At 41.1% G+C, this 19,838-nt stretch overlaps 1 protein-coding gene across 5 annotated transcripts in view; it reads left to right on the top strand.

Moving 5' to 3' along the window:
• The window catches only part of PIP5K1B (phosphatidylinositol-4-phosphate 5-kinase type 1 beta), a 279,654-nt gene that overhangs the window by 35,522 nt on the left and 224,294 nt on the right, over positions 1–19,838 (top strand). The window lies entirely within an intron of this gene.

Raw genomic sequence — 19,838 nt, 5'->3', positions numbered from 1 at the left:
TTTGTTCATTGACTTATCAGCGTAGGACTTCATTGAACCCTCTTATGTACCAGATTCTTTGCTAGACCCCAAAGGATGCAAAAGTAGTTGAGAAACAGTTTCTGCCTTCATGGAGCTCAAAACGTAGTGGGCGGCTGGCACAGAAATATCTCTTAAAATTATCTAGATTTTAAATGAGCTCTCCCAAGAGTAGGACATATGTGTGAGGAGAAATCTATTTTATATAGTATAGATTTGATAAGCTGTATTTTCAATAATATAAGAATTTGGCCAATGTGGGCTGATTTGCTAAAACCCACTGACATATAATGATGCTGAAACCGTTGACTTCTGCACATTTGCTTGACCAAAGTACCTGTTTATTGAAGAGGAATTCTGTTTCATTTTACCACTCTCCATTCTAAGATGTGCTTCTCATGACGCTTAAGACAAAGGGAGAATGAATGGAGGTGGTGGTTGATGTCCTTGGGTTTACTGCTCGGTATGAGTTGAGGCTCTGGGCTTCTCAGCTGGGTCTGGGTGAAAGGAATTCTATTAGGGTGACATCTAAGGAGAAGACTCATGAGGCTTGAAGTTGGAAATTCAGTCAGAGCCTGTTTCACACAGATCAGAGCTGAACATGGTGGTGGTTCCTGGAGGCAGGGATCCCTACCTGAACCGTCTTTGTGTTTCTGGAAGAGGAGGAGCATGTAGGGGACAGGAACTTCTGCCATGGGCAAGAGCTCAATATCCTCAGTTGCTACAGCTGCTGAAGACTCTGCATGGCCCTGCAAAGGATGGAGGGTGTTGCAAGGTGAACCCTGAAACCACCTTGATCTTGGTGTTCAAGCTGGGGCATGGTGGACCTCATTTTTGGAAAGTACATTTTCCATGAGATGTGCTGCCACAAAGAGGTTCCATGCGTAATCTGCCTCGAACAAGAAGATTCCATGGGATACCGTCAAAAAACAATCTTATCTAGTCTCCCACTCTCCCTTTAAAATTTATTCAGCAGAAAGCATTTCCCCTGTTTCTGGATGAAAACATATTACATGACTATTCTGATTCCTCTTACATAACAAAAAGTCCCACTTTAATTTGCCAGATGCTGAAAATGTCTAGTATCATGTACTAGTCAAAGCTTCCAACCTCATTCCTATTTACAACTGCTCCCCTTCCTCCAGCCGGGGCCTGCTACGGGGAGGAGGAGCTCTGGTTAGGCACTTGCTCACTTGCTTACTCAGTAGCTGTTGCTTCCGGCTTGGAGTGGGCTGGGGAGGACAGGAAGAGGCGCAGGAAAGTTTTTATTGGCAGGTGGTATCACAGGAGAGCTGTCTGTGTGTTGCAAGTATTTAGAATCAGTTCTTTATCTGGTGGGACCTTTTGGTGTGTTCTTTGGAGATATCCCCTCATCCTGTCTCTGGGGACCTCTCACCTCCAGTGTCCTTGGGATGACTGTGGTGCTCTCTCTTTTCTCCGTCTCTGGAAAGTCCACGATCCATTTGTACTCCTGTCTACTGGATTCCATTGCTGTCCTGGTGGCTCTTGTTGGGCAGAACTGGATACAGCCCTCTGCATCTGCTCATGGTGTCATCAGTGTCCGGTCCATGGGAAATACACATCCTTTGCTCCCACAAACTTGGGGCAAGCAGGCTGATCCCAATGCAGCTGTTATTTCCTTTGGCTTCTCCATCAGCATCCAGCCAGCCTACCTCTGTTCCTTCAGATTTCTCAGGCAAAAGTTGCCAGCAGGGTCACGGTGTCTCTCATGTTGCAGGAGTCTCATGCTCTCCAGCTGGTCCTGTTGAGGCCCCTTGCTAGGCTAGAAGGGGGAGGACAGGTACTCCCACGTCTTCCCTTAGTCCTTTCCACTACAACCGGAAGTGCTGCCTACTTGCTTCCATCATTCCCTCCTTTTAGCCGCCAGCAGCCTGACCTGGGCCACCCTCGTTCTAGGTGAAGAGTTCAAGATCAGTGAAGATGGTTTGGGCTATGTCCTTTGAAGACCTGCATCGAGGCCTCGCGCTTCCCTTTGGTGTCTGGTGTCTCGTCTATCTTAGTGGCTGAGGGGTTGACACATTCATTTAGCATCCTCTAAATGAATTACATCCTTGGGAAGCAGTGCTTACCACATCCGCCACTCTTAGAGATTCACGAGACCCACGGCGTAGAGATCCAGGCCCCCTGCCCACTTGGCCCCAGCCTCCCCCCCTCACCTCCCCACTCCAGGGCCTGTGTTCAAGCTGTGTCTTCCCCCACACGCTCCCCTCCCTGCTCCCGCTTCCTTCTGTGCCCTGCCTGTGGGCTCCTGCTGAGCCTTCAAGATTCCCGAATGTTGCTGCCCCTGAAAAGACTTCCCTACCGCCCTCCAGCTGAGTAGATCTCTCTCTAATTTTCTGCCACTGCATTCTCTTCATTTCCTTCACAGCACATATTACAGATGGTAATTTTTCCAGATAAATTATACAGACTCTTCAGTATCTTTGTCTCCCATCAAATCATAAGCCCTATGAAGGAAAAGTCCATGTCTGTTTTATTCAGTAGTGTATGCCTAATTGGCGCGCACTACATATTTGCTGGATTGATGAATGAAGGCATGAATAAAAAAGTCAACTTTAGGTCATCGTTTCCCAAATGGATCTCTTCTTTTGTGTTGATTCTTAACATCTGGGGTCTTGGTTACATGGGAGCCATGGGTAGGGGTTAGGAAGTGCTGATAAGACAACTTTTGGTGTACTTTTCTATTCATTATCCCCCCCCCCCCCCATCCTTCACTCTTACTTTAGCTCATTCTCTCTTCTAAAAAGAACTTTGTTTGAGGCAGGCAGACGGGGTGGGGCGGGGTGGGGCTGTCACTTTACAGATAACCACACCGAGGAGTAGAAGTCTGGTGGGAGATCACTGAAGGTGTTCATGGGCTGCATGGCCCACAGCTCAGCACTCCCAGCTGTCTCCTGGGCTTGTCCTCTTCTGCCTCCCCTGCTGTCCCTCTTGTCACAGCTTGCAGCAAGGCTGTGGCCTGGCCCACCACTTCCGAATCCCACAGAGATGGACACCGGCCCGGCCTCAGTTTAGATGGAAAGACTAGTTCCCAGCCCAGAATCCATCTTGCATGGTGTTGGGCAGCAGAATTTCTCTGGAGATTCAGCCCTATGCAAGCAGTGCATTGACAGGTGGCAGATCCCCTCCCTGTCCTGGCTCGTACAGCTGGAGGTTCATGGCGGGTGGGAAGGTCCTCCTCCCCAGGGAGAAGTAGCAGCTGGATTCTGAAGGACAGTGCTGGGCTTGAACTAGGCTTTGGCGATGGTCTCACCTTTCATTCTTCCCCTGACTGATCAACAGACTGTCCTGACCCTGGATATGAGTCAGAGAACTTCACGTTCTTTCTTTAACTGGTTTTACTCCACGTGGAGCCTCTGGGACAGTCCAGACTCCCTGAGGCGACAACGTTGGTGGACTGGCCTCAGGAGGAGGGAAGCTTATCTCCAAGTGCACATTCTTCTGGTCTGTCCTATCTGCCTGTTATCAAATCGAAACTGCAGCTGTTGACGTGTTTTGCTTAATTACTGTCTGTCGATTGTACAGTAATAGCCCACCAATTTCTTTGATTAGTTACTACTCCCATGTTGTTTTAAAGTGCCCACTGCAACATGGCAGCGTTTTACTTTGTGCCGTCTTGTCGGTGATATTATCATTGTTTACACTAATAATAATGCCTTACATTTGAAATGTGCTTCAGAGTTAACAGAGCCCTTTCATTTTATTATCTCCTCTGGCTCTTTTATAGGAAATCCAAGTAGGTAGCTTATTTTCAGAGAGTGGGAGGTAAAGCATTTATGCTAGGTATGAGTTGACTATACCTTTTGGCATAATATAGTTATTTTTTACAGCAAGTATTTCTTTAGTAGCAAAAATTAAAAAGGGAATTTAAAATTTTTATGACTTCCGGTTCTTTAAACTTTCTTGTCAAAGTCTAGAAAGCAGAGGAGTAGGAGGTGGATTCTGTCTAGGGTCATATAAAATAAATCATAATTTCTTAGCTAGGTGCCACTCCTCTAGGATTTGAACCAGAATATGATTTAACACTACATTGTAAAGAAATGGGTTGTCTACCTGAGAGTTTGCTTAGCATAGAGGCCTCCATTTATTTATTTTTATTTATGCTGAGGTGAAATTCACGACTTTTTTTTGTTTTGAGGAAGATTAGCTCTGAGCTAGCATCTGCCACCAATCCTCCTCTTTCTTGCTGAGGAAGATTGGCTCTGACATCTGTGCCCATCTCTCTCTATTTTGTACGTGTGACATCTGCCACAGCATGGCTCAGTAAGCAGTGCGTAGGTTCGTGCCCAGGATCTGAACCGGCAAACCCTGGGCTGCTGAAGCGGACCACATGAACTTAACCACTATGCCACCCGACCAGCCCCTAAAATTAACCATTTTGAAGTGAAGAACAGAGGCAACCGCCACCTCTAACTAATTCTAAAACATTTTTGTCACTCCAAAATAAAATCTCATTCCTCCAAGCAGTCACTCCCCATCCCCACTCCCTGTAGCCCTAGGCAACCACTGATCTGCCTTCTGTTTCTATGGATTTAACTATTCTGGATAGTTCATATAAATGGAATCAAACAACATGTGTCCTTTTGTGTCTGGCTTCTTTCACTTAGCATCATGTTTTCAAGGTTCATCCACGTTGCAGCATCTCTCAGCGCTTCATTCCTTTTTATGGCTGCATCCCCAGTATTTTTAATATTTCTTGGGTTATGACAGCCCCAGCCCCCACCCGCACATAGACCCACCTTATCCTTCCCTCCATTGGCAATAGCTTCTTCTCACAGTAGGCTTGGGGTTTTAGTCCATAATAACGTACAAATCCTAAAGGAGCAGGTGCAGTTAAAGCTGTAATTTGTTGCATGTTATTTAGGACTCAGGAAGACGGTTGTAGGCCTTTCTCTGCAAGGATTATAGGTGATTCTCTGTATGATACGACACCTGCTAGGGGACAAATGTTCACTAAATTATGTAGAGAAAATAGTCAGTGCAGATTTTCTCAGTGCTTTCAGTGCACCCAGCCGAGGCGGGGCAATGCTGCAGCACCAGGAGTAGGAGAAGCCGGGGACAGTTCTCCTCTAGGGCCTCCCGAGGGAGTGCAGCTCTGCCAGCACTTGGTTTCAGCCCAGGAACGCTGGCTGTGGACTTCTGGTCACAGGACTGTAAAGGAATGGCTTTCTGAAGTGTTAAGTCACCAAGTTTGTTGTGATTTGTTGCAACATTATCAGGAAACAAATGTACTTCTTTATCAGGCAGTTTATAAACTGCCTACGACTGGCGTGTTATAGTTAATTTTCCTCCCTTCTGTGTTTTGATCCAAGGTGGTGTTTCTCAAACTTGGAGTACTGTGGTTTTAGCTCTAGAGCAACGTTTCTCAGCTTTGTCACTGTTGACATTTTGGGCCAGATGGTTCTTTGTTGTGGGGCCGCTGTCCTCTGCATTGTCGGATGCTTTGCAGCATTCCTACCCATCAGATCCTAGTAGCACCTTCCCTCCAGTTGTGACCACAACAAAAAAAAAATCTCCAGACATTGCCTGATATCACCTGGGGAACAAAATCACTCCTTGTGGAAAACCACTAACCTGGAGTATGACTCCTGGGTTTGATCCCAGCTCCATCACTAAGGAGCTGTGTGGGCCTGAGCAGGTTACCCAACCTGTCTGAGCCTCAGTTTCATTGTGTATAAAATAGTAATATCACCTACATCACAGGGTGGTTGTGAAGATAGTGGAAGTGATGTAATATACTTACAGGCCTCAGAACAGTGCCTGGTACCTAGTAAAGTGTTTAATAAATGAAAACTATTATTAACCCATGTTCTACCACACTAGTTTATCACACTGTATTCTGTAGTTTCTATTATAGAAATAATGGGCGTTTAAAACCTTTTCCAAATAGTAACTTCTATTATAAAGACCCCTGTTTGAAATTCAACATCCTTCTTTCATTGCCCTCCTCTCGCACCGGCGGCTCCCCAACACTGTGCCTAAGAGTTGGGGAATCATGGCTTGATTTGTCTGCTTGGCTTGCCTGTCAGTCGTGCTAACTCACTGAACTCTTCATATAATTCCCTGGGGAAGCTGTCACAACAGGAAAACTCCCTTCCATCTGTCAGTGATATTTCAATTATTCCATAATTACGGCTTTCTCCTCAGTGACGTAGCTGTTGAATTCACTTATGGATGTGTCAATGTCTCCATTCAAATGTGTGAAATATTTAGCAGCATTTAGCAGTTTTTGGTGAAACGTTAGAAAGTGTTTTGAATAGATACCATCATCTACTTTTGTAAGGACGAGTAATGTGCTCCAGCTGTGGTTTAGGCCGTTGTGTTTCTAAGCACTGGGGACACAGAACTGAATAAAACAAAGATTCCCTGTTCTCAGTGAGCTTATTCTTTTCCAGCACAGAATAATAACAATATGCACTATGAATAAGTCAGTGGTATATAGGATAGTAGATGGTAATAAAACCTATGGGAAAACCCATAGTCTAGGGTAGGGGGGATTGGGAGTGCTGGGGATGGCAGTGGGGACAAGGTGCGGGCTTGAATAGGGTGGGAACGTTGTGACTATTTGCACAGGGATGGAGGAGAGTGTCTTTGACGTGGATTGAAACCAGCGTTTGCTAATGTACTTCTGCTCATGACAAGCAGTTGGAGTACCTGAGTCTTTCAAAGGTGCCGCGCCTCTGCTCCTCCTCCACGGTACGGCCTGGAAGTGTCTTTCAGAGTTAAGCTGTGTGGCTTTGGTTTATCCCAGCTGCCGTGGGAATTCTTTATAGAAATGGTTCAGGGATAATTATTGGTGGTGCAGTCTCAGGGAAGGAGCATGCCTGGCAGATCAGAGTGTTGTTTTTTTTTACATCAAATAGATCATCTTTTTAATTCTGGCTCTGCACATATAGAGGGGATGACTTTGGGCAAGTCATTTAACCTCTCCATGCCCCAGTGTCCTTATAACCTTTGTCAGGATTAAATGAAATAACGTATTGAAAGTATAGACCTGTGTCAAGAGCATCAGAAACCCTCAGAAGGTGCCGGTATTTGTAATTTTACGATTAGCACAATAGAATATTTCTAAGGTAGCATGTAAATAGTCCTGGTAATTGTAAAGCATATCGTAATGGTCAGTTTCAAATATAAGCAAACATTTCTCTAATAAACCCTGCCTGCAAAACGGGAGGTCTACATGGAGAGCCTATGACCTGGCCTCTTGTGAGCTTGGGCCCCAGACACAGTTTGAGAACTCTGTGCAAACTTTCACAAAGGCAGATTGAAATGAGAGAATAGAGGCAGTGAATAATTCAGGTAATAAAAGTCCACGTGTTAAAAAATGTGATTAATTAGTTACCATGATAGTTCCATTGATTGACTTTTTTAGGTAATTGCATAGCTATTCACTTTGCTGATGGACACTTAGACATTTGTTAAATGATTCTGGAATAGAATGAGTTGGCCAGTTATGCCGAATGGCTTCCAAAGTTCTTCAAGGAGTCAAAGGCTTCGTGGAGAAATCGGTCAGGATTGGGAACGGAGCATATCTGGGGTGTATTGCCGCTGGCAGGAAGAGTTTTGGAACTAGTGGGAGTGGCACTACCACAACATCATGAAGGTACTAGATGCCGCTGAATTGTTCATTTTAAAATGGTTAGTTTTTTTTTTTTTTTTAAAGATTTTATTTTTTCCTTTTTCTCCCCAAAGCCCCCCAGTACATAGTTGTATATTCTTTGTTGTGGGTCCTTCTAGTTGTAGCATGTGGGACGCTGCCTCAGCGTGGTTTGATGAGCAGTGCCATGTCCGTGCCCAGGATTCGAACCAATGAAACACTGGGCCGCCTGCAGCGGAGCGCATGGACTTAACCACTCGGCCACGGGGCCAGCCCCCTAAAATGGTTAGTTTTATGTTATGTGAATTTCACTTCACTAAGTTTTTAAAAAATAAATTTCAACCTTGTCAGAACTAAAGGCCAGATTCCCCATCTGCCTGTCTATTCTTCTGAAGAGTTTTTAAAGAATATGATAGTCTTGCATTTTTATCTATGGAATCACTTTTCTTTACCTTACAAATGTGCTAAAAGTTCGATGTTTTGGTATATCCAACACTTTGTGCCTGTTTGCTTGTTTATCAAATTCAGTCCTCTCAGCTCTAAAATGTTGTGGTTCTATATCGGTTACATAGATAGAGGCCAAAGTTTTATCCCTACAGTACCTGTCATGGAATCTTGCCCATAGTAGCTGCTCAATAAATGTTCATTGAGTTGAATGAATATTGTTTCCCCTTCAATGGAAGTGGAGTTGAACTGTACAATAGTAGAAATCTTCAAGTTCAACTTGCTCTAATATGAGTATCCTAGTTCCTGAGAGGTTAGGTCGATCATAATGTTATGGGCAAGGCCAGGATGTTGTGTTCTCCCACCCCCCCCCCCCCGACCCCAATTTTATTGAGATATAATTGACATATAGCACTGGATAAGTTTAAGCATACAACATAATAGTTTGACTTATGTATATTGTGCTATGATTAGCAATAAGTTTAGCTAACATCTGTCATATCATATAGATACAAAAGAAAAAGAAAAGTGCTTTTCTCCTTATGATAAGAACTCTTAGGATCTACTCTCTTAACAACTTTCGAATATACCGTATAGCAGTGTTAACTATAGTCATCTTGCTGTACATTACATCCTTAGTACTTATCTTGTAACTGGAAGTGTGTGCCTTTTAACCACCTTCCTGCAATCCCTCTCTCCCATCCCTCGCCTCTGGTAATAACAAATCTGATCTCTTTTTCTATGAATTTGGTTTTTCCTTTTTTTTTTTTTTTTTTTAAAGATTCCACATATAAATGAGGTCATACAGTATTTATCTTTCTCTATCTGACTTATTTCACTTAGCATAATACCCTCAAGGTCTATCCATGTTGTTGCAAATGGCAGGATTTCCTCCTTTTTTATGGCTATATAATATAATATATAAATATATAATTTATATATATATCACATCTTCTTTATCCGATCATCCGTTGATGGACATTTAGGTAGTTTCTTTGTCTTGGCTATTGTAAGTAATGCTGCTGTGAACATGGGGGTACAGATATCTCTTTGACATAGTGTTTTCATTCCTTTTGGATATATTCTCAGAGGTGGAATTGCTGGGTGATATGGTAGTTCTATTTTTAATTTTTTAAGAACTCTCCGTACTGTTTTCCATAGTGGCTGCACCAATTTACATTCCCGCCAACACTGCACAGGGTCTCCTTTTCTCCCAGGATATTGTTTTTAACTTAATATTTGTGAAAACGTGTAGGTAGGTCATTCAACCATAGCGATTGACATATGATTTGGCACCCTTTTTTCTTTCCCTTTCTTTTTTAGAGATTCAGGTAACCTGATCCTGTAGAAAAATCACATTTCTAGGAACGTAAGACCAGGATTTCATTCCTCCTTTTGCAACTAGTTACCAATGTATGTTTTAGCTGGTTCTTCTCCGAGTTTCTCTTACCTCACCTGTCAAGAGGGAAGGGTTGTGCTTTCCCTGCCCGAAGGGCCGGGACAGGACTAGATTTCCTTTTGAGTCCACATCCCAATTTAGTGATTACTTGGTGGGTTTGTTTCGAGCTGACTTAAAGATGAGGGAGTATTGCAGCTTCTGTTTATAAATCTTGACTATTCTTCATATTGTTTTCATGATAGTGGTTGAGAAAGGATATAGGAGGAATGGATATTGCTGTGGAAGAGGTTGAAAAGGGTCATTATCTAGCGTACAGACAAGGATTCTATTGCATTTTAAGTTCAATATAACAAAACGTGGTTGGTTGAGAAGAGAAAGTTTGAAGGGGGGTTGTAAGAAGCAGGATCATTAGCAGTGGGACATAAAATGAGGGCAGCAACTGTGTCCTAAACAAACAAGGTAGGGTTTTTTGTTTTGTTTTTTAGTGGAGGAAACATATTTTTTTAAAAGGGAAATAACCTAGAGACAGCAGGCAGGAGGAGAAAATGTAGAAGAGGAAATGGGCAGGAAAGATTCAGTAAAAATGAACTCCAGTGCCTCAGCTTCCTGGCTGGTGTGTCCCAGGTGACTCTTGCAGTCCGCAAGTTCCATTCCGTCCCTTCGTAAGTTTTCCCCCAGGGAGATCTGCTGTAAATCTACTTTGCCTAAAAAATTATGTATTTGTTAGTATAAGAGAAATACACTGCTCGTGTAGACAATTGAGAAAACAGAAGTGGTGGAAGATAAAAACCTCTTATAACCTTACAATTCAGGGTAACCAATTTCCTAATTTTACTACCCTTTGATCTTTTCTATTTGCATTCACTTGCAGATCTTTTTAAAAACAGAATCATAGAGGACATACTGCTTTAGAATCTGCTTTTTAAAAACTTCAGATGGCATGAGTATATTTCCTGTCATTAAATAATCTTCTGTAATATTTTTAGTGGTTGCATTTTTAATGGACATAGCATAATGTATACAGATTACTAGTGTTGGAAATTTATTTTAATCATTAAATATTTTGAATATGCTTTAGACATCTGTGGTCATTTCCATGGGATAAATTCCTGGAAATGCAATTACTGGATCAGTGGGGGTTGCAAAACAATGTTTTTTTATGTGCATTGCCAAATTTCTCTGTAGAAAAATGATACCTGTCTAGAATTAGACCAGCAGTTGGAATGGCCAATTCCCTCTTTGCTTGGAAACACTGGATGTAATCACTTTTTAAAAATCTTTGACACAGTGTTGAAATCATTGTATCGTGTTTTAATTTCCAAGTATTTGATTTTAGGTATGTTTGGATATTTTTGGACATTTGTATGATTTCTTTTGTAAATTTTCTTATGTCACTTGCCTATTTTTAAAAGCAAAATTTTAAATTAATTGACAAGAGCTCTTTACTGGTTAAGGTTATTAACTCTCTTTCTGCCATATATTGCAAATATTTTCAATTTGCCTGCCTTTTGGTTTTGTGTTGGGTAGTTTTATTTTTCTCAAAGATTCACCTCTTTATGCTATCAAATCTAATAATATTTTTCTCAGTGATTTTGGCCTTTGTCATGCTTAGACAGTCTTTTCCACCCCGTTGTTATATAACTATTTACCTTAATTTTCTTCTAGTACTTTTTCTTTTGTGAGGAAGATTGGCTCTGAGCTAACATCTGTTGCCAATCTTCTTTTTTTGCTTGAGGACGTTTGTTGCTGAGCTAACGTCTATGCCGACATTCTTCTATTTTGTATGTGGGATGCTGCCACAGCATGGCTTGATGAACGGTGTGTAAGTCTGTGCCTGGGATCTGAACCCACAAACCCCAGGCCAGTGAAGCAGAGTGTGTGAACTTAACCACTATACCACCAGGCCAGCCCCTATTCTAGTAGTTTTGTGGGTTTGTTTTTAAATTTTATTGCATCTGAAATTCATTTTTGTGTAAAGTGAGAGATGAGGATCAAACTTTACCTTTTCCAAAATGAATACCCAGTTGACCTCCTCATTTAATAACCCATCCTTTTTGCATTAATTTGAAATGTCGTGTTAATTGTATGCTGCTTTCTAGACTATTCTTGAATGCTCTTAACTGGTAAGAACAGAACAAGTTTCAATTCCTATAGCTTTATCATACATTTTGATGACATGTTTTGATATCTGGTAGTGCTGTCTCTGGCTAATTACTACTTTTTTCCCCAGATTTTCTTGAGTACTCTTGATGATTTATTCTTCTAAAGGAACTTGAGTAGTTTTGTCACGTTCTAAAGAAACTTCTTATGAGATATTAATTGTAACTGCATTAAATTTCTAAATGTATTTGGTGAAAATTGTAATCTTTGCAATTAAGCTTTCGCATTCATCACAATGGTACATTATGTCATTAAGTCTTCAGTGTGTCTCACACTAAAGTTTTATGATTTCCTTTATGTTGGTTCTGTGTGCCTCTCTTTAAATATATTTCTGTTTTAGTATCTTTTTTTTCCTTTATGAATGTGAATTTTACCTCCATTGTATTTCTAGCTGGTTGTCTCTAGATATTAGGGAAACTATTGACTTTTGTGTATTGGCTGATTTTTTTTTCAGGTGGTTCTACTGGGTTTGATTAGTGGATTATCATATTTCCAAATAATGTTAATTATATCTTCCAGTTTCCATTATTTATAATTTTTACTGCTTTGGTTAACACTTGTAGAAAAATGCTAAAATAACAGAGGTGATAGAAAGCATCCTTGGCCAGTTTCTGACTTTAAAGGAATTGTCACTAGTGTTTCACCATCATACATGGTTTGTGGTTCTCTACTTGCGGTACTTAGGCAATGCCAGTGTCTTTCTTCTCCAAATAAGATATACTTACTAATATGTTATTTGTGTGTGGGCTTCTTGATGAATAGCAGTTCAACTCTGAAAATAACTACATTTACCTAGAGCTCTATGACTGAAAGGTGACATATCAATCTAATAAATAAATACCTTCTATTTTAGATTCTAGGTGATTCATACCTCTCTCTCTGCCCTGCTGAACTTTTAAAAATCTGTAAGAAATGATTTGAAATATATCATACTCAAGTTAGAAAAGTGGGTCAAAAATTCATGTAATGTAAAGCATTAATGTTTCTTGCGGTATTGTCAAGACCTTAGATGTACAGTGTAATTAAGTGGGAGAAGTTGACACTCAGACTTCAAAGAAGTAAGTTTTAGTTTTATTTTGTCTTACTTTGGAGACTGTTCTCCCAAAGAATCCATTTTTGGTTTCAGTACTGATCCTATTTTTTGGATTGGCAGTGTGGCACTTTTGAAGGCACGTTTATGAGTACACCTCTGTTTCATGATGTCGCAAGCAGTTTACAGAATGTGTTAGGTGCTACTGTCAAAGAAGTGTGCTAATTCAAAATATATTCAGGTACCTTTACGTGGACCCTTTTTGTTTTTTAACACTTTACCCTCATACCAAAAAAAAGGAAAATTGGCCTGTATAAGTAATACAAGTTTTTCTCCCCAAAAGTGTGGGAAATATTGAAAAGTCTAAGGAATATACTCCTACCAGTAGAGATAACCACCATTGGCATTTATGGTACCTTCCCATGTATCTGTATCATTGCTCTTATGCTGCATAGATAGGTTTGCATGTTGTCCTTTATCTAAACATTATAATCACATGTGTTTTTCCTCAGTTGGGAGCATTAAATAGGAAAACTGGATTGTTGGGCTGTGGAAATCTGGAGTGAGGGTGATCCCCGCCGCCTTACAGGTGGCTGGAGTCCTGAGGATGAATCCCAGGATGGCCTCAGCATGCTGCACCATGGTCCTCAAACATCCCTGACCCAGGTGTCCTCAGAGGGCCTGGACAGCAAAGCTGAGATTATTCTGCATGACCTCTGGGAGGCTTCGGGTCACCTGAATACAACACTCCTTTTCTCTGAGTAACCGGCTGGCCTCTGAAAGCTGACCTCACTCTCTGAGCCACAGTGTAGACTTTGCTTTGACATCTATGATCAGTCATCTGACACACAGGGGTGTTACTGGTATAGACTCACTCCTGTTGTGCATAAAGAATAGTGTGAAGAAGGATGTTGGATAAATTGTCTTACTCCAAAGGCCAAATTCCAAGAATTTTTTAGGGCCTTTGGCCATGTGACATTTTATGTAAATATTTTTAAGACCCCTGTTTGACAGATCAGCACGCCTCCCTCCGTGGTGTTGTGTTAGTTCTAAAAACTTATAGCTGATCCATTACTGAACTCAAAAAATGGGAGAGCTTGAATTAGAAATTTAATGTGAAGAATTTGTGAATTGCTTGTATTCTCATTTTGTCAGCTTGACACATTTGTGGAAAAAACAGATTTCTAAAAATGTATAGTGGCTGTTGTGTGGTCTGTGTCCTCATCCTTCGTTTACAGATTTTGTTTTACAAGGTCGTTTGTAAATTAAGGGCCAACCAACAAACAAGGGAAGTTTTCAGAAGAGTAATTTTTTGCTGTCTTTTGTCCTAATCATCCTTGTATTCTAATTTCTTCTTTGCATCAAACAAATATCTTCTATTTTTGCCTCTGTTTCCATTTTCTAGAATTTCAGGTTAAAATACATGTGTATCTCAATCTATTCCTTTAGAACAGCATTGTCTGATAGAAATATAATGAGAGCCACACAGAGAACTTTAAATTTAATTTAATTAATTAGTTAATTTGAGGAAGATTAGCCCTGAGCTAACTACTGCCAATCCTCCTCTTTTTGCTGAGGAAGACTGGCCCTGAGCTAACATCTGTGCCCATCTTCCTGTACTTTATATGTGAGATGCCTGCCACAGCATGGCTTGCCAAGCAGTGCCATGTCTGCACCCGGGATCCGAACCAGCGAACCCCGGGCTGCTGAGAAGTGGAACGTGCGCACTTAACTGCTGCGCCACCAGGCTGGCCTGGAACTTTAAATTTTATAGTAGCCACATTTAAAAAGTAAAAAGAAACAGGTAAGACTAATCTTAGTGAAGTATTTTATTTAACCTAATGTATCAAAAAATATTATCATCTCAACATTTAATCATATGAAAAATCCATGATACATTTTATGTTTTTTCTTCAGACTATATCTTCTAAATCCAGTGTGTATTTTACACTTCCAGCACATTCAAACACTGGATTTTCATCAGAAATACTTGATCTATATTTAGATTTCATAAGCTTTACAGTTGAAAAACTAGACCCAGGTTGTTCCAAATATGCTTAAAAATTTCCCAATAATGGAAATGAGCATACATTTCAGTTACATACATTTCAAGTGCAGTTTTAGTTTTAGGCACAGCATTTAATCCTAGTTACCAGTAGCAGAGGGAATTGGAAGATAATTGGCTTGAGAGGGAGAGAGAGAAAAAGGATTTGTATTGGCTCTGTGATTGATTAGCTGTGCAACCTGGAGTAGTGTACTCCCAAGGCCTTCTGGCCTGGATGTCTTCATTTATAAATTAATTATAGGGAGTGGACCAGATGCTCTTCTCTGAGGTCCCTTGGCGCTGGTAAAATGTTGTATGCACAAAGCCTCAAAATGCCACACCAGTTTGAGAGTATTTGAGACCATTTCTGTGAAATAGATAGTTGAGAAGTATTAGGTTGCATGATGTCTGGCTTAGGTGGGGGTGGAGAAGGGAATGACCACGTCAGAGATGTTAATCTGCAGGAGCTCTTGGCGCTCCTTTTGGGGGACTAAATGTTCCCACGCTTTAGAAGTCATAGAAATAATTGATCTCTTCTCTCAGGTGAAATTGCCTGTGTGCATTTCCTATTGCTGCTGTAACAAATTCCTGCAGACTTAAACAGTTGATAATTTATCTCCTAGTTCCGGAGGTCAGAAGCCCCAAATTGGTCTCACGGGGCTAAAGTTAAGGGGTCCACAGGGCTGCCTGCCTTCTGGAGGCTCTAGAGGGCAATCTGTCATCTCCCATTTTTCAGATTCTGGAGGCCAGCAGCATTCTTTGGCTCCTGGCTGCTTTCCATCTTCAAAGCCAGTAATAGCTGGTTGAGTCTTTCTCCCATCACATCACTCAGACATCACCTTTTCTGCCTCCCTCTTCTGTTTAAAGGACCTTTATTATTCCATTGGGCCCACCAGATAATCCGGGATAATCTTATTGTAAGGTCAACTGATTAGCAACCTTAATTCCATCTGCAACCTTAATTCCCCTTGCCGTAGTCACAACACAGTCACAAGTTCAGGGGATAAGGACATGGACATCTCTGGGGGACCATTTTTCTGCCTCCCCCATTGCCACGTCTCTGAGGTTTCATTGTTCTTACCAGTAATTGCAGAGCTAGCCATTTTTTGTCTCTCTGCTCCTTTTTCCCCAGTCCAGGTTAGGCAGCAGTCAGTTAATAGAAGGCAGGAGGCAACTGAAGAAATTAGGTCTATGTAGCAACTTCAAATGAACTGAAACATTTCAGTGAAGCCTGCCTCAATCTCTAGCTGTTTCTTAAAGGTAGTTATGTGTAGAAGGTTCTTTTACCTAGGGCCATGTTCCCATCCATTGAAGGAAAGAAACTGTGTCCTTCTAAAGAAAATAGGAATGTCTTGCCTAAGCTTGATTTTTTTTTTTTAAATCTAATCAAAGATATCATAAATGTTTGCCAAAGTTCAGTGTGCAGGTTTTTTTCCGCTGAGCAGGTGGTTGAAAGTTGTGGAATGTTGTTTTTCTGAATATAGAATTATAAAGTCCTTGTGAACATGCTCATTAAAATAGAAAAATTGGACTGTATTAATTTGCATTTCAGTCCACTCTTTTGGGTAGATTTTTATATCTGGCTCTCACTATAATCATTTGCATCTCTGGTGAAAATGCCACATCCATTTGCAGATTAATTATGCCATTATCAAAGGCTTAGAGGAAAATCTAAATTCACCGTTAGCATGTAGAGAAAATGTACAGGAGGCTGATGTAGAGGAGATGAGGCAGAGATTTTCTGAGGGTCTGAATACTGAGTGGGAAAACTAGCACTTATCTTTAGGTTGACAGTGTTGTTTATGCTTTATGAAGTATTGGTTTGGAGAGTAATGAACTGGTTGGGAGGCCTCAGTGGCTAAGCTCCATCTCACATTTGTTGTGGGATCTGTCTCAGCCGTTAGTCACTTAGAAATGTTTATGAGTGCATGCTCTGTGCCAGATTCTTTGAAGGGCAGTGGGAGTACTGTCCTTAGAGCTGCCATACTGCACAACTCTAGGAGTCACCATTTACGTCACTCCTTAGTCTATGTGAATGGCACCCCCTGGAGTTGTACAGTGAAACACTGTGAGGCCTTATGCCATGCCCCTGACATTGCCCAGGAGAGAGCCTGCAGCCCAGTGGGGGACAGATGTACACACAAACTCTTACAATTCTCATGTTATGTGTGAGTGGCTACATGTGGTAATAGGAGCACAGAAGAGAGAGCAAATAACTTTTCTTAGGAGAGTTAGGGTATCTGAAAACGTTTCTCAGAGGAGGCCCTACCTAAACTGAGTCTTGAAGAATCAGTACAAGATGGTCAGATAAGAAAAAGTCAGACAGTTTTCCGGGCAAAGCCAACAGTGTGCAAAAGCCTAAGGCATTTGCAAGACCCGCAAATATTTCAGTATGAGTGAAGTATGAGGTTCGTGTGGGAATGTGATGAGGAAAGCATTGAGCGTTTCCGTGCCTCAGGGTCCCCGTTTAGTAAAACAAAACAACACTAGCTGTTTTGTGAGTTTTAAATAAGCCATCATAAGTAACATGCTTAGGACAGGGCCTTAGTTATAAAAAGCACTTAACAAATGTCAGCTGTTGATGATGATCGCAATGATGTTACATGAGGTTGAAAAAGTAGGCGAGGTCTGCAAAGCCCATGCCAAGGAGTTTTGGCGTAACACTGTTGGCATGGGGAAATTGTTGAAGGATATTTTTTTAAAATATGATTTGCAGCTTTCTAGATTTATAAACTCCGTGTTGTCATTTTGCAAGGCTGATTAGACCCTGGTAAAATGATTCATACTACTCAAACTCATCAGAGAGACTGATGAAGAAAAATGCCATTTTATCAATTTACGCTCAAAATGGAAACCACTCAGCGTGCTGTGATAATTATGGCAATGAGGCTGTGTATTTTCTTCCCATGAATTAACAAACCTTCTTGAGTTCCTGTGTTAACATCAAATGGTCCTGTAAGTGAGGATGAGGAGGCAGAGCAGATGCAGATGAATGCTTTGAACAGATGAATGTTTCAACAGATGATGCCAACCCAGTGATCAGACTCGCTAACTGCATGTCTGCCAGACAGAGGAGAGTTCTCAGTGCACTTGGTTCAGGGCACCAGCCTCTGCGGAAGTGCTGGAGACACTCTGATTTTCTCTTCTCTATCCTTTTACAGATACCCTTTTTTGACATACCCCCGGCCCCCTTTTTTTTAAATCATCACCTTTGTTTCAGCATGCTTTCAGGAGATGTCACTGTTTTCCACTTTATCTTGATTCTCCTTAAGTTGGCTACTCTTTGATGATATTTTGGGGTTTACCTTAATGTCAACAATAAACCTTCTCCGTAGTGGTTATTTTTTCTCTGCATGCAGGAGCTAAGTGCTCAGTTACTTTTGAGAATACTCAGTTAAGCCCATACATTGTGGGCGAATGCAGAGTACTATTAATTAAATAAGGTGGCCTTTCCATTTCTAAGTGTCATCTTATTTTCTTAACCTGTTGTTTTAATCATCTCTTACCCTAGATTTTGGAATCCATTATATTTGAGGACCTGTAGTTCAGTGAATGAGTTGGGAAGATAAGCTTTTTCTCTTGAAGTTGCTGTGTTTGTATAGTAATAAATTCTTTTATCAAAGTACTTTTGTAGGACTTCAGAATTTTAGTATCTTTCTACTGAATACTTTAGGAATATAAACATTTATTTCACTGGATTTTCATACTATCATTTAATGCTATAATGTTACTTTATACATTCTATCAAGCATTGCAAAATTAAGCAGAGTAGGCAATAATTTATCAAAACAAAAAGTAAGGGACCAGCCCATTGGTGTAGTGGTTAAGTTCATGCGCTCCTCTTGGGTGGCACGGACTTCTCCGGTTCAGATGCTGGGTGTGGACCTACGCACCACTTATCAAGCCATGCTGTGGCAGGCATCCCACATATAAAACAGAGGAAGATGGGCACACATGTTAGCTGAGGGCCAATCTCCCTCAGCAAAAAGAGGAGGATTGGTGGCAGATGTTTGCTCAGGACAAATCTTCCTCTAAATAAATAAAAGTAATACTACTAACAGAATGTATTTTGGTTATGCTTGATAAAGTAATTCTTTTCTTGCTCTCACCTTTCTTATATGATCTCTTAGTACCACCTCTTAAGCATAAATATCAAAGTATCCCAAAAAATTGATTTTATGTTTCAAATTGTAATTAATTACCTTGACTTCTTTTATGATAGTTATTAAATACAGTGAAGCATTTCACACATGGTTGATGTGTGCCTTTTTTTTTTTTTTTTGAGGGAGACTGGCCCTGAGCCAACATCCGTGCCCATCTTCCTCTACTTTATATGTGAGACGCCTACCACAGCATGGCTTGCCAAGTGGTGCCATGTCCGCACCCGGGATCTGAACTGGAGAACCCCGGACTGCTGAAGCGGAACGTGCAAACTTAACTCCTGGGCCACTGGGCCGGCTGGTCCCATGACATGTGCATTTTTAAATAAAACTAGAGTTTAAAAAAAAAAACAAACAGAGTAGAGGGGCCAGCCCTGTGGCCAAGTGGTTAAGTTCACCTCCTCCGCTTGAGTGGCCCAGGGTTTCACAGGTTCAGATCCTGGGCACAGACATGGCACTGCTCATCATGCCTGAGGCGGCGTCCCACATATCACAGCCAGAAGGACCTACAACTAGAACATACAACTATGTACTTGGGGGCTTTGGGGAGAAGAAGAAGAAAATAAAGAAGAAGATTGGTAACAGATGTTAGCTGAGGTGCCAACCTTTAAAAGAAGAGAAGGCCCATATAAATTTGCCTTTGGAATATGTATTCTGATATTGTTTTTAAACATTTAAACAAAATGCTTTGATGGAATGCTACAATCACTGCTCGTTATCTTGAATGCACTTGCAGGTCATTTGTTCTTAACTGTTAAAAAAAAAAAAAAAGTTCACCGTGTTTCTGCTCCAAAGGAAATCAGTCACAATTGTTCATAATGGGTGCTTATTTCAAAATGAAAAGGCTGAAAAAAATAAAAATGAAAGCTCTGAGAAAGATTGCACTCCTAATTTTTAATGCTTCATATATTACAGATGTTGACATTTTGGTGAAACAGAGCTTGCCTCTAGTGTTATTTTAGTGG

This window comes from Equus przewalskii, chromosome 22 (assembly GCF_037783145.1).
Source record: "Equus przewalskii isolate Varuska chromosome 22, EquPr2, whole genome shotgun sequence".
Classification (NCBI taxonomy): Eukaryota; Metazoa; Chordata; class Mammalia; order Perissodactyla; family Equidae; genus Equus; species Equus przewalskii.
Note: the sequence above shows the minus strand (reverse complement) of the source record. Positions and strands in the feature narration are given on the sequence as shown.